Consider the following 15119-nt stretch of genomic DNA (forward strand, 5'->3'; position numbering starts at 1 on the left):
ACACACACACACACACACACACACACACACACACACACACACACACATTAAATGCAATGAAAAGGAAAAGTAACTAAAGAATGACTCTTATTCTATAATTAACATTCTATAAAGGTACCAGAAATTTCAACTCGGATAAAGTCATGCGCGCTTGTAATCGCAATGACAGGACGATACTAATTTGATCCTCAATCTGGGATGCATAGTGAGTTCCAGTTTAGCCTGGGTTACATGGTAAAGTCCCATCTCAACAACAACGTTCTAAAAATTGTCAAATAAGGCTCTCAGTCTCTGGATATAAACAAAGTAGGAACTACATGTGTTGGAAAATCAAGATGTCTATTTCCTGGACTAATCCCCATGGCACAATGGAGACTCAGTCCCCCAAGCAGCACAATCATTTCCATCTCTAGAAGAAGAAGGCCAGAAGGGATCTTCTGTAGTGAGCTTCTACTCTTTCAACCCATCGCACCGCCTTTTGGGAAAATGGCTTACTTCAGAAGCATAGATGGTAGCAGAAGATCCTTACTCAGGAAGGGCTTGCAGCATTCACTGGGTCTACCATACTGATTGTAAACCTTCATGTTCTAGCCCAATCTTAAAATTACTAGTTCTGATCACAACTAAAAGCACATTAATATGGTGGGATGGGATGAGTGCTGAGAATCCAGTTAGAAGGCACAGTCATGGCCAAAGGACCCGAGGCAGGAGCTGACAAGCATGAGGCAGAGATGGACCTATGAGCAAAGGAGATTGGTTAAGCTTTGACAACTATTACTGCAGTGTCCTTTAGCATTGTCAGTTCTTCAGTCAGTCATTGTTTATGTCTCCAGGGAGATGAGATGGCTCAAAGATGGTTTATGTGGTTCCCTCTGGTCTCTGCTGCCTCCCTGTCGATGACTTAAGAACTGTGGCTTTTGTAAGGGACAGGTTATGAAAAATGCCTTATGGTGTCTAGGGATATAGCTCTGTTGGGAGAGTTCTTCTGTAGCATGCATGGAATCCTGGGTTCCCAGCATGGCATTAAACCCAAGAATGATGGTACATACTTTAAATCCCAAAATCTGAGGATTCGGGCAAGAGGATCAGGAATTCAGCCAGCACATGATCAATGTTGATAGTTTCAATGAATGAGCCTGTCCCCCAATATCTAACCAACAACAAAAATGCCTCAGAGACTTAGAGTCAAATACTGGGGAGCACCACCATCGGCACAGTGACATAAAGATAGTTTAATGCTTTCCCATCACCATGTATTCTTGTGTATAATTTCCACTGCTTAGAAAGCTCCTTTGTGCCACACCCCTGCTATTGTTATTTCTTAGAAAAGTTACATCTATAAGCCGACATCATACAGTAAGAGGAAGAAGTGGACTCTGAATCATGTGACATGATACCAGAATCCATGCTGTTAGCCCTCATGGTACACGCCTTGAAGGTGAAACAGAGAAGGGATGTAAACTTGGGGATAGGCCAGGTGTTGTGGAGTATAGCTGGTCTTTGCTACTTTATGAGTTCTTCTTTTTTCCACCCATTATCTCCCCAGTTTCAGCTCCTAACCTAGATAGAAGAGAATCAAGGATAAAGGGGAGAGAGGAATTAGGAAAATTCTTGACCGTACTTTTTCCTTTTGTTTCTTCTTTGAGCACAGCTACTAAGAAGCCACAAACAACCCTCCCAAATGACCAACAACTCCTGACCCATGCCTTTTGGGGCCCTTAATTTATATACCCTTTGAAAAGTTCCCAGATTTCCAAATGTTACACAATCTCAGAAATTATTTGCAGCTGGCAAAACTATGCCTCTGCTAGAGCACGAGGCTAATCATCATCAGCTGATGCAGACAGCCCGAAGCAGCCCCACATCCCTACACTTGGGATTAGAATGAAAGTACGGTCTTATAATAGTTCTGTGTTTTTGTTTTTTAGAAGAAGCCAAATGCTAGCGTTTTCACTACAGTAGAGTTTGCCTGTAACTCCAGCACTTAGAAGGTGGTAGCAGAAGGTTCAAGGTTTTCAGGCCAGCTTTGGCTACATAGTGAATTTAAGACGAGCCTGGGCTACGTGAGACTGTGTCTAAAAACAAAAATAACAACAGCTGTCCCTTCAGTAATCCTGGAGATGGAGCTGGGAGGCAGGTAAGTGAGAGAGATGAATAGAAAGGAAATACTTACAATATACTGTATGCATTTATTTATGGCCTGTTTATCAAATAGGTTTGAAGTAGTTTAGACTTTTATTTTGTTAATTTCTTATATATTTATTTTTAATTGGGGCAGAAGTGAAAGGAAACATATCAGTTAAGGATACTCCAAGACCAAATTCTTAGCACGAAAGAGAGAAAGAGATTTGTTTGTTCCTGAGGGACAGGGGACAGGGGATAAGAGAAAAAGGCAGGAGGGGGGAGATGAGAGAGAAGAGAAAAAGAACAAGGGAGAGGGAGCAGGGGTATTTGTCCTGGAGGACAAAGAACTGCCTCTGGATAGAGAGGAGACAGATGTGGCTCAGAGGAAAATGGTGGTTTATAAAGGCAAAATGAGAAACCCTGTGTTAGGATGAGGCGTTTAATTGGTTTTGTTAATTGGCCACGTTAATCAAGTGAGCCAAAAAAGAACTTTTGATTGCTAGATGTCAATACTTTGAAAGCTGAACCTTGGTAGTCAGCCTCAGGAGACAGCCAAATAATGGAATAGACCTTGGTGGCTAGCTTTAAGAATGTAACCTAATTTATTTTTTAAAGCAGGGAGAGGGAATAGGAGAAGGGCAAGGCCATCCAGGGTCATGCTTGCCACGCTTGAGCTGGCCAGACTCCCTTCAAAAAGTATGAATCCTAGTTTCTGCAAACTGGCACATTCACAAATTGTATCTGGATACACAACTTTTTGTTAACATATGACTATTTTTAAGCTAATCACTTGAGGTATTATTTCATTACTTAGCCAGCACTTGGTCATACACTGAGGACTAGTTATAGCTCCTAGAATATATACACATTTCAAAAGTTTTTTCATTTGTGTTAAAACCTCTGAGAGAGGAGCCTTCATTAAGCAAGTGATTAGTAATGGCGAAAGAAATAAACTGAAGCATAATTAGAAGATATATCACCTGTGGGGACATTGATGGACTTTAAGCATTAAAATACAGGAACCAAATATATGGCTTTGCCTTAATAACTCAGTTCTATAGTTTCTATTCTTATTATAAGGAGCTACAACATGGATTTTATTTATGCTCTGGCATAAAAAAGCTTGCCCTTTGGTTGGCATCTTCAGATGCTAAAAATCGTAATTTTATTAACCATCACCAAACAGTATGGGGGAATACTGTATCCTTTTTCCTTAGGCACTCTTAGGAGAGAGACAAGGGAGGGTTGAATCCTTTTCAGGCAGCCGTTAGTACCCAGTGGAGTGGGTCCTCCGGATGCTGGGTGATATCTTGCCCAGGAAGCTGTTTTCTCCATTTTTTATTTACTCCTTATTTTGAGGAGACTCTTGTGAAGGAAGTAACCTGAATGCCTAGAGCACAACCCTCTAGAGAGAATCTCTGGAAACATGGCCATGACAGGAGGTGCTTGGAGAGTGTGTACTGGATAGGGATGCTTGTCTCAGCGGACCACTGGGTAGGTGCATGGCTCCAGGCTCCATCCGTTTTGCTTACAAGAACAGCTGCCTTTCAGGCCATTATAAACTAACTTTGAACAGTGAAAGCGCTCTGTGAATGTGAGGTGTGGCCATTTTTTTCTTTTTTCCCTTCCTTCTTTTCTTCCTTCCTTCCTTCCTTCCTTTCTTCCTTATTTCTTTTTCCCTTTTTATTTTAAAGGTGGGGATAAATTTCTTCCCTCAATGATGTGTCTCTTCCATTAACATATGAACTTTTGGCTTGTTTGGTTGTTTGGTTACTCCAAGGCTGCAGATGCTATTTACTGAGTTTGTCGCACACTTAGTTCAGCTGGCTAACCCATCTCATAACCACTATTTTCATTTTGAGGACTTATAAGTACCCAGACCTGTGGTCAGAGGCCTTCATTTCTTCTCTCTCTGCTTCTCTGGTATTTTTGCTTCTCCCCAAAGAGCCAAGGCTGGACAAAGGCACAAATGTCAGTCAACCTGGCCTTTCCTTGGAGTTATGATGTGTGTGTGTGTGTGTGTGTGTGTGTGTGTGTGTGTGTATACAAAGGATGTTAAATTTAACAGATAAGGTGAGTTGGATTGCTGAATCTTATTTGTTCAGCCTTCCTCTGTTCCTAATTACTAGAGATTACAGCAAGGTGGCCTGGACTTTGGAAAGGATTTATCATAATTTTTAAGGAAGGTAAAGGGACATAAGTTTGATTAATATTTTCTCAGTTCTTGAGGATTTATCTTGCCATTTTGTTTATATTTCAGGGTTTGGAAGGAAATGAGACCTAAATTTGTAAGGCCTGCACAGATACTTTGGAACACCCCAAACCCCTTCTCTGGAAAGAGAATTACTATTTGCCTTCAAATGATGCTGATTCTGATCTAAGTTTCAGAGTCTGTGATTTAAAATCCAGCCTTTGAGATGAATAATAGGAAGTTAAGGCATTTTGTCGTAATTTACTTTTTTTTTTTATTTCTTTCTAGAAAAAAAAAAAAACCTGCTCAACATAACATAAGCTGGGCCCACTCACGTGGGGGGCATGCATATGTTACCCATTCTGCTTGGCTCACCACCCATTGGAGTGTTAGCTATTTATAAATTCAAGGTTGACTGAAACCGTCTCGGCAACACAGTGTCCCCCCCCCCCCCTAATAAAGGGAGGTGCAGGGGTAGGTGTGGGGAGCAAATGTCTAACATGCGTTTTCCGGTCCTGAAATATGGAGGGGGAGAGGAAACGTATGGCCGGGTAGCTGAGGCCGTAGGTGGCAGTGTGAAAAGACTACAGAGAGAGAGAGAGAGAGAGAGAGAGAGAGAGAGAGAGAGAGAGGAAGACGCTGAATCCACGGCTTCGTTTGGAGGCCTCGCTGGCTGGGGAGCCCATGAGGAAAGTGTGAGCTAAGCACAGTGGGGAAGGGAGGAAGAGTAGCGCCCCTTCCGTGATGAGAAACTGGAGGGCAGGTGGTTATTTGTGCTGCTAGGTGGACTTGCTTCTAGTGGGGTCTAGAGCAGTGGGTCTCGCGCTTTAACCTAAGGCTGCAGCTCTTTAATACAGTTTCTCGTGTTGTCACGATCCCCAACAATAAAATTATTTTATTGCTACCCCATAACTGCGATTTTGCTACTGTTATGAATCATAATGTAAATATTTTTGGAGATAGAGGGTTGCCAAAGGGACAGTGACTTGCAATTGGTGAACCGCTGGTCCAGAGGGACTGTCCTGGGAAAGAAAGCCAGAATCATTTGGCAGCCTCCTCATATGAGCTCCTCTGTGGCTGGAAAGAGCAAGGCAAAGAGAATGACTTCGTCTCTTTCCCCACAGATCTAGAAGCAAGAGATGAGAGAAGGGCCATTTAGGTGGGCTCACTGGGTTTCAACTGCCAAAACCCAAACAAAACCCAAACTCAGGCTACCTTTAAAAAAATAGAATATATTGCTGTGGGTTATTAAGCAAAAATTCCAGTGCCAGATGTGAGAATTGTCAGTCAGGGAGGCTTAAAAATTCTCCCAAAATATGTAGGCTCATGCAACTCATGTTGGTCGTCCAGAGCTAGTTATTAAGACCCTGTTGCTTCAAGACTCCATACCCTTTAATTACGAGATACAATAGAATTGAGTTATGACTGAGATGCAAGGTTTCTCTTTGCTGGATAGCTTCTATAGTGTTAAAAAGAGCTACGTAGGCCTCTGGGAGAGAAAAGGCATCAACTGTCTTACACAGCTGTATACCCTACGAACTACAATCCCACTCTGTAAGGCAAGGTGCACCCACTGGTAGAATAGTGACGTGCTATGTGAGTTATAGAGACAACAAACCACTCTCTGTCTTGACTTGGAACTTGCTCCCCAGGAGGCAATTAATTTATTTATTTTAATTGTTCTTAACTTTTTGATGGGAGTAGGTGTTTCACTTGGATGTATATTCATAGACCACATTGATGTTGTACCCTCAGGACAGTGGATACCCTTGGACCTGGAGTTTTAGGCAGTGGTCATTCGTATGGGTGCTGGAAATTGAACCTCTGTCTTCTGGAAGAGATGGTAGTGGCCAAAATCACTGAGCCATCTCTCCAGACCCTCAGAATATACTACTGAAATAACCTGTTTATATATGGCTTGAGATTGTAAGAGAGAGGAGTGTATATATAGGCGTAGTGACAGCTGAATTCAAAGCGATAAAACCCAGAAGGAATGATGTGGGAGGTCTGGAGCGAGCCGCCATACCCGTCATACCACTTGAAGAGCTTGTTCTTATTCAAGCATTGGAGAGCTTTAGACCTCTCCCTGCAAATTACCAATCACGGTTACTAGATTAATTATGTGATTAGCAGTTTGGTTATTTTCTCTTTGACGGACTTCAAATTGCAGAAGAATTGTGTGTACGCTCCTGTTAATTACTAATTTGTCTTTAACCCCAAGAGCAAAAAGGACTGGGAACAATTTGGGATGGTGGTAGGAAGGGACCAATGAGAGGGTAAGAAATGGTAGGGTGTAAGTGGGGTACACTTATGAACAAAGTGTGCTGGATGTATATGCGTAGAAGTGTCGTAGTGAAACCCATTATCTTATGTGCTACTTAAAAATTAATAAAGAGGACAAAGACAATAAATAATCTAGCTCATAGACATCTGTGAGGTAGTCACTGATTCACTCAAGGTTACCAAGTGCATGGAAACTCACGGGTTGAGGAAGAGCACTAGGTTCCAGGCTTGGACATTCTTTCTTTAACCCCGCGTGGACATCAACATGCTGACCTTGTTTTCTCAATGCCAAAGGAAGAGTGAGGAGAAATTCAAATTTCTGCTGCTGTCTGATTTCTATAGAGAATTCTCATGCTAAGGACATCGTTTTGGAAGTACTGGCACTTTCCTTTAAATAGAACCAGAATTGTAAATCCAATTGTTACTACCACTGTTAGGGGCCATTCCTCTTAAAATAAATTTTACCTCGGCTTAACAATAGAATAAAACAAACCAACATATTTATTGGGGGTTAGGGAGATGGCTCAGTTGGTAAAGTGCTTTCTGCACAAGCATCAGGAATTGAGTTTAACCCTTTGGAACCCGCATGAAAGTTGGACCCAATAGGGTATGCCTGCAATACCAGAGCTGAAGAGGTGGAGACAAGAGCATCCCTAGAGCTTGATGGCCACTCAGTCTAGCCTCATCAAGCAATCTCCAAACATGGAGCTCTGAACACAGAGAGACCTTGTCTCAAAAAAAGAAGACGACAAGTGACTGAAGAGGATGTGGTGACCTATTATTTTCATCCACACATGGATATGTGTCCAATGTATCTACCCATGAGCACACACAGTATTTACTAAAGGTTAAGTAATGGCAGGGGTTTTCTTTAGAAATGATGCACTCCTTTGCCAATAAAGAAATTTAGGGTTTCTGGCGAGGTTGCTTAAGGATTGTAAAATAGAACTAGATTGATGCCTCCTGGAGACACACATGCAAAGAACTCAGGTTGCCTTCCTGTTTCCTGTAATGACAAAAGGCACCCAATGCTGGTTCCAGGCTCAAAGACCAACAATCTCAACCTCCCTTTCCTCCTCTTCTTTTTCCTTTTCTATGAGACAGGGTCTAATGTAGCCCAGGCTAGCCTTGAACTCGCTGTGTAACTGAGGCCAGCCCTGAACTCCTGAGCCTCCTCTTGGGATTACAGAACCAGGCAACCACAGCCAGTTGATGGGATGCTGGGAGCCAAACACAGGGCTTCATGGATACTATGCAAGCACTCTCCCAATTGGCTCCCCAGAGAACTTATTCTTAAGACTCAGCAAACATTACTTTACTATGGTAAGGTGGCAAAAATGCTCCTCTGGTTTGCAAGGAGTTAAGTCACAGCTGACAGGTCAGCAAGGCTCTAGTTGCAGAGTTATCCAACTGTGCGATGTCATTGTAAGGAGCATTTCCAAGATGGAGGAAAAATACGATCAAAAACCTAACCCTTCTGAAGAAAATACAGCTAGGAGCCCACCTAAATAGAGAAACTCAGGACAAACTGGCTGAGACAGAAATACTTAACGTTTGGTTAGAGAATGGGCAAACACTGATGTTAAATATGTCCTAGTTGGGTGGCAAATTAGCCTTATGTAATGTGTTTGAGTGATACAGCACTTTAAACATCATTTTCAATCTCAGTTTTATACTGAAACTCATTGCTGGAAAAACTTGCACTAAATCGTCGTCTGCACGCTTGCACCACCTTGTATGGGGTTCTATTTGGTGCTCTTTTATATTCTACTCTTTTCACCAGGCACGATTTGGTTCCCACATTTTCTTATTGCTACACGGTACAATATTCATATTATTAGTTTATAGGACTGGGTTTTTTTTTTTTTTTCAACTTGAGGAAAGGAGTTTTGTGACTTTCAAATTTGTGCAGTAACTGCTGACAGGACAAGGGTGAGTAGGAGAGCAGAGGTCGCCTATGCATTTGAGAGCATCCTGAGAGGGCTTTAAAGGACAGATAAGATGTGCTTCAAATGAGCTCATCCACCCTTTGAATAGAAACTGCTGGGAAGGTGGTGCTTGAGCTGTTTGCGGTCTCTGATGCAAATGCAGTTGGTGTTCCTTTGCTTAACTGCATTGTTCACGTTCCCTTTCAAAGCAGGGACCTCAGCCTCATATGTCAAATACAATGCAGAATGCTTGCAGAAAGCTCCGGCCTTTGGCCCTGGGTGTACTCTGAAGATTCCAATGCCAACATCCTGTCCCCACCTGACTGCCTCAGAGCACGGTCTTGCAGAGTAGTTATACAGTACAGCAAGGCCAGAGACCAACTAGACAAAAAACAGACAAACAAAATAAAAAAAAACCCCTCTTTTTTTAAAAAAATATATTTTGAAAATTCTTTGAGAATTTCATACAATATATTTTGACCATATTCATGCCCTCAGTTTCTCCACCTAACTCCTCCCAGATCTACCAAGATTAATATATGTTCTGTCCACCATTGTGCAAAGTGGCTTGTGCCCTTCCCTCAACACTCAGGAGGAGATGGAAGATTGCTAGTTCGAGGGTAGCCTGATCTATATACCAAGACTTTCTATGCGAGCTGGTGGACACTTGTCTTCACTGATATGGCCTCTGGTTGTTTGCCCATTCCGCCACTGGATGGCCTCATACACATGCACCCACAGGTTGTACTAATTGGACAGGGTGGGATGCATTTGAAAAGGCAGGAACAGTGAGGGGAACTGGAAAGACAGCCTATGGGGGTAAGGGACCACTCTTCTCTCACAGAGGGCTGAGGTTGGTTCCCAGCTGCCATATCCACCTCACCTCCAGGTGTAGGGACCCATCGGTCCTCTTCGGGTTTTATGGATACCAACATGAGCTCGCATATTCGCACACATTCCCTTAAATACACTATGAGGTAAATCTTTTTTTGAAAAGTAGAGAAGGCATGAAGGTCTGAGAGAGATTTTGGGGGGACATTGGAGAAGTTGGAGGTGCTTAGTAGAGGGTAGATATGATCATGATACATTGTATACATGTACAAAATTTTTAAAGAACATGTAAAACCATTGAAGAGCAAAAGAGAAAGAAAAGGGAGAAAGTTTTCTGTCTTAATAGAAAACTGGGTTAGTTCAGGTTACTGTAACAAAGTAGCACACACTGTAGCTTATACTCACGAGAAGTTTACTGTTTAGAGACCTGGAGTCAGGAAGGATGAGATCATGGTGTCAGCATGGCCAAAATTCTAGTGTGAAAGTGCCAATGTTTTCCGTTTCTCACAGGGCGGACGGAGAGAGGTGCACTGCTTCATCGCTTTTCTTTTAAACTTGTTTGTATTTTGTGTATATTACAGTTTTGCCTGCTTGTGTGTATGTATATTCAGAGCATGTAGGCCCTGTGCCTGTGAAGGTGAGAAGAGGACACGGGATCCCCCTGGAAATGGACTTACAAACAGTGGCAAGCCACCAGTAGCTGCTGGGAACCAAATCTCTATTCTCTGCAAGAGCAGCAAGTGCTGTTAACCTCTGAGCTCTCCCTCTAGCCCCAACACTTGAGATTTTTAAAGCTCTTACTAAAAAAGGCTTTCTCTCCATCTCTTAAAATATTATAAGAATATGATTTATAAAGACAAGCATAGAATATTGTCTCTGTGTTTTGTCAAAATCTCATTATTAGGTCACATTTGCTTTGCATTTTAAGGCAATGAAACAAAAATCTATAGCCTTTACCTACAGAAACCTATGTTCTATAGGGCCTTATTACTCGACATAAATATTATTTGCTGTACGTATCGCTGAGAAATTTCTTTCTAAATCTTTTGTTAAGTTTTGTATTGTATGTGTGTGTGCATTCATCCCATGGTGTGTATGTAGAGGTCAGAGCACCATTTGTAGAAATCAGTCCTGTTCTTCTATCATAAGAGTCTTGAAGATCAAGCACAATCTGCCAAGCTTGATGTCAGGCACTCCTACCTGATATTCTTTCTTGCTGGCTGGCAATTTTCTTTAAACATATATTTTTTTAAATCTTCAATAAAGAAGAGTTTATTGGTCATATTAAATATCTATACCTTTTTACCTAGTTGGTTCACAATGTATTTCTTGCCTATTAGAAACTTCTCTATATCAGCATATTCCAATGAAATATTCTTTTTAAATTAAATTTTATTTATATATTTATCTATTACAATTTATAGACTTTGTATCCCCGCTGAGGCCCTCTCCCTTGTCTCCTCCCAGTTCCACCCATCCTCCCTCTTCTCCCCCTATGCCCTTTCCCTAGTCCTCTGATAGGGGAGGTCTTCCTCCCCTTCTAGCTGACCCTAGTCTATCAGGTCTCATCAAGGCTGGCTGCATCATCTTTCTCTGTGACCTGACAAGGCTGCAACCCCCCAGGGGGAGGTGATCAAAGAGCTTAATTCTTATTCGGAAGGGCAAATAGGCTAGATATCAGAAGTAGGAGAAGACAAGGAACAGGACAGGAGCCTTCCAGAGAGGACCTTTGAAAGACTCTATCCATCAGGATCTTGAAGGAGATACTGAGACTCATAGCCATATTCTGGGCAGAATGCCAGAATCCTTATGGAAGAAGAGGGAGATAGAAAGACCTGGAGGGGGCAGGAGCTCCACCAGGAGGACAACAGAGTCAAAATACCTGGGCCCAGGGGTCCTGCAGAGACCAATACTCCAACTAAGGACCATGCATGGAGAGGACCTAGACCCCTTTCAATAGAAGCCCATAGGCTGCTCAGTTTCCAAGCGGGTTCCCCAGTAAGGGAGGCAGGGGCTGTCTCTGACATGAACTCAGTGGTCGGCTCTTTAAACATACTTTTTTGGAGACTGGAAAGATGACTTTTTGGTTGAGAGCAGGTACCACTTTTAGAGAGGACTGGAGTTTTACTCCTAAAACCCACATTGGGTTACAACTGCCTGCAACTCCAGGGTCTTCAGCCTCCACAGGCATGTGCACATGCATGCCCACATCCATGCACATACATATTGAAAATAATAAAAATCAATTAAGAATTCAAACACACACATATGTCAATACATGTATATTTACATTTATGTATTTATTTATCTTTATATATGTATGTGTGCATGTCCATGCGTGCATGCCACAGAGCACATGTAGAGGTCAAAGTCCAACCTGCAGAAGTTGATTCTCCTTCGACCACAACGGCTCATCTGATCCATTTAGGTATCAGCTGAGCCATCTTACCAGCTGCACGGCTTCCTTTTATAAACCCAACAGTTTAGAACACGATTTGTTAAAAAAAAGTCACAAACCATTGGGATAACTGTCAAATAGTGTACTAAACTTAGAAACTCCAAAAACTAATACCGAATTCATTGATTATATTCCAGCCTTTGACTGGAAAATGCCCTGGTTCTGCACGAATCCTCAGTGAGCGTCACAACACTGTTTCTCAGTCACACGTTGCTGTTGCTGAGGTTTGGATGTAAAGTGTCCCGCACAGGCTCATGTCTTTGAACACTTGATGCCCAGCTGCTGCTGTTGTTTGGCTGAGAAACCAAAAGGTTGAGGAAGCCTCTGGAGATGTAGCCTTGATAGAGGAAGTACGTTACTTAAGGTAGGACTGGAAGTTTTTACAGCCAAAACCTATTTCCGATTCTTCCTTTGTTTACTGAGTGCTGACGCAATGTGGCCAGCTGCTTGTGCACATTTTCTCCACTGTGATGGACCGTGTTCTCTTGAACTGTAAGCCAACATACACCCTTGCTTCTTTCTTGTCAGATATTTTGCTATAGCTTTGAGAAAGGTAAGTAGTATATTTGTAGACATCTATAGGATCTGAATCAGCTGGGTATAGGCCTACATCTAAGGACTGAGTTTCTCATGTTTGGGTTTTAGGCATCAGGTTGGTGAAGAAGATGCATGCTCAGAACCTTGGACTCCTGCATAATAGACAGTAGCTATCACAATGTGAAAGATGCTGCATCTCCTTTTAGTTGAAAGTCATCCAAGAAGGACTCTTCACTCTAATCTGAGATAAAGATAGAAAAAGTAAGATGAGAATCTCAGGGCTGTATTGTACGTGTGGCCACCTCAGTGTTCAGAAATGTATATTAGAAAGCTGGATATGGAAACCCCATACATGGTGATACTACTAGGTCTTAGGTCTCAGGCAAAATGCCTTTGAAACTTTCTATTTCTCATCTTGACCTGAGGTTGTCATCTCAGGAACAGAGAGGGGGAATACAGAGCACCACAGGTAGAACAGAAGAAATATGGAAGTAGCCAAGTTAGACGCCCTAGGAGCACGGAGTTTGCAGTTAAAGCAGGAATCTGGGGCCAGGCAGCTAGTAGCAAACATGGGTGAACTACGTGAGGACCATCTTAAACACAGCAAGAAGCCATGATCAGGGTTGTTTATTTCTGGAATTCATGTAATACTGACCTCTCAGAAAATGCAGGATCCGTGGAAATTGAGAAAACCAAAGGCACATTGTCATTCCCAGATGTAGGAGATGCCAAGTAGAAAATCTATAGACATGCCAAGAGGAAATGATCATTTTATTCATTTTGGGCTAATTTTTGGAAGAAGCAAAGTAAAATTAGCATCAGAAAGACTTAATCAGAATATTTTCACTCAGATTTTTTTTTTCCCACAACACAACATAACAATTATTCCCAAAGTTTGTGATGTAAGACAACAATAATCATTTTGTTATTATGCTCATGGCTTCTGGGGGTCAATAATTTAGGAGAAGCCTGGCCGAGTAGTTTTGGCTCTGAGTCACAGACAACACTGCAGTTAGATGTGGCTGGCGCAAAAGCAGTGGGATCAACGGGCTAGCCTCTCCCCTTCCTGTGGTCTTGGGATTGTGTTCTATGCGTAGAATCACAGCTTCAGGACAGACAGAATACTACAGGAGGGCTCAGCTCTTAAACAGCATATGTCCTTGTAGCAGCAGCTCCCAGCCTTCCCAATGCTGTGACTCTCATGTTGGGGTGACTGCCCAACAAATAAAATTATTTCTGTTGGTACTTTATAACTGTAATTTTGCTACTATTATGAATCATAATGTAAATGTCTGTGTTTTCTGATGGTCTTTGGAATAGTTGGTCATCCCTAAATAGGCGGTGGGAGCCTCTGCCTTAGAGAGCCGGATTGGAAGCTAAATGGTCTGGTATGCATAGATCTGGGGTTACTTAACATCCCTCGTCCCTTAGTCACAAGCCAAGCAAGACTCGAAAGGAAGCAACAGGACCCTGCTTCAGTGACAGGAGTCACGTGGTTGGAAATGCAGGCGGAGTGGGAGCTGCCACAGTGGCTACTGCTGTTAAGCTTCGCTGTCTCTCTGTTTGGCATTAAAAGCAGCATAGACACAAACCTCTGCGTGTATATGTATGAGGTGTTTTAGGCAGTATTAACTGAGGAGGAAAAAATTACCCTGCATTAGGACAGCAATCTCCTTTGGCCTGGGATTCTGGAATGAACAAAAAGGAGAAAGTGAGCTGAGTAACAGCATTCACTTCTCCTTGCTTCCTGACTGTGGGGACGCAAGGCGGCCCGCCCTCTCATGCTCAAGCTACCGCATCTCCCCGTACCCCCGAACTGTGAATGTGAGCACACCTCTCTTCTTAAGGCTGCCTTTGTTGGGTACTTTGTTGCTGTGGCAAGAAGGACAACCAGTACAGTGGCTGTATTTCAAGAATGCAGTTGGGCAGAATTTTAGAAAGGTTTAGTTTTATATTCATTCTAAGACATGCAGAGGAACACATGTCCATTGAAGAATGTTTTCAATGAACATATCTTTCATTGCTCCAGGTTTTTTCCTCATTTCTATTCAGACAGGGTCTGGCCAGCTTTGTATTCAGGCTCTTGTCCTTGGGAGGCCCTTTAATTTTATTTATTTTTTTATAATAGGTTGTTTGTTCCATGTTCAGTTCAGTAATTGTCTGTTAGGACATAGTTCTCTTAACTGGTGACAGAGAACATCCTGTTTTTAGGTAGTGGCTGGGGCGGGGGGGTGGTGGTGGTGGTTAAAGGAGCAGCTGAGAGTTACTCAGTGTTTGTTGCAGGCAGAATTGTGCTCTTCCGGATTTCACATGGTAAAGCCTGAGTCCAGAGATCCCAGAAAGGGGCTTGAAAAGTTAACTTGAGTTAAAATGAAGCCTAGCCTGGGCCCCAATCCACTGTGTATGGTGTCCTTATAAGAAGTGGAAATTTGAACACCAGATGCTTAGTGAGTGGTGGCCACGTGAAGACAGATGCAGGGAGAAGACAGCCACAGCCAAGACGGATGTCAGGAAGAGGTAACCACAGCCATAGCCACAGCCAAGCCAAACTGGGGTCTCCAAAGAACTCAGCTCTTGCCAATGCCTTGATTCCAGACCAAGAAAAGACGTGTCTATTGGCTGAGCTGTCCAGGGCTCAGCAGTGGTCGGGCCAGGCCTGACAAGCTCTTTGTCCAAGTTCCATTGTACGAAATGCGTCTTGAGAGATGGAGTACGGCTGAGACCTTTGGGTGGTCCAGACGTTCATGCCTTGAGGCCTTTCTTTCTA

The sequence above is a fragment of the Psammomys obesus genome, unplaced genomic scaffold (genome assembly GCF_907164565.1).
Source record: "Psammomys obesus unplaced genomic scaffold, mPsaObe1.curated_primary_1811, whole genome shotgun sequence".
NCBI classification, from domain to species: domain Eukaryota; kingdom Metazoa; phylum Chordata; class Mammalia; order Rodentia; family Muridae; genus Psammomys; species Psammomys obesus.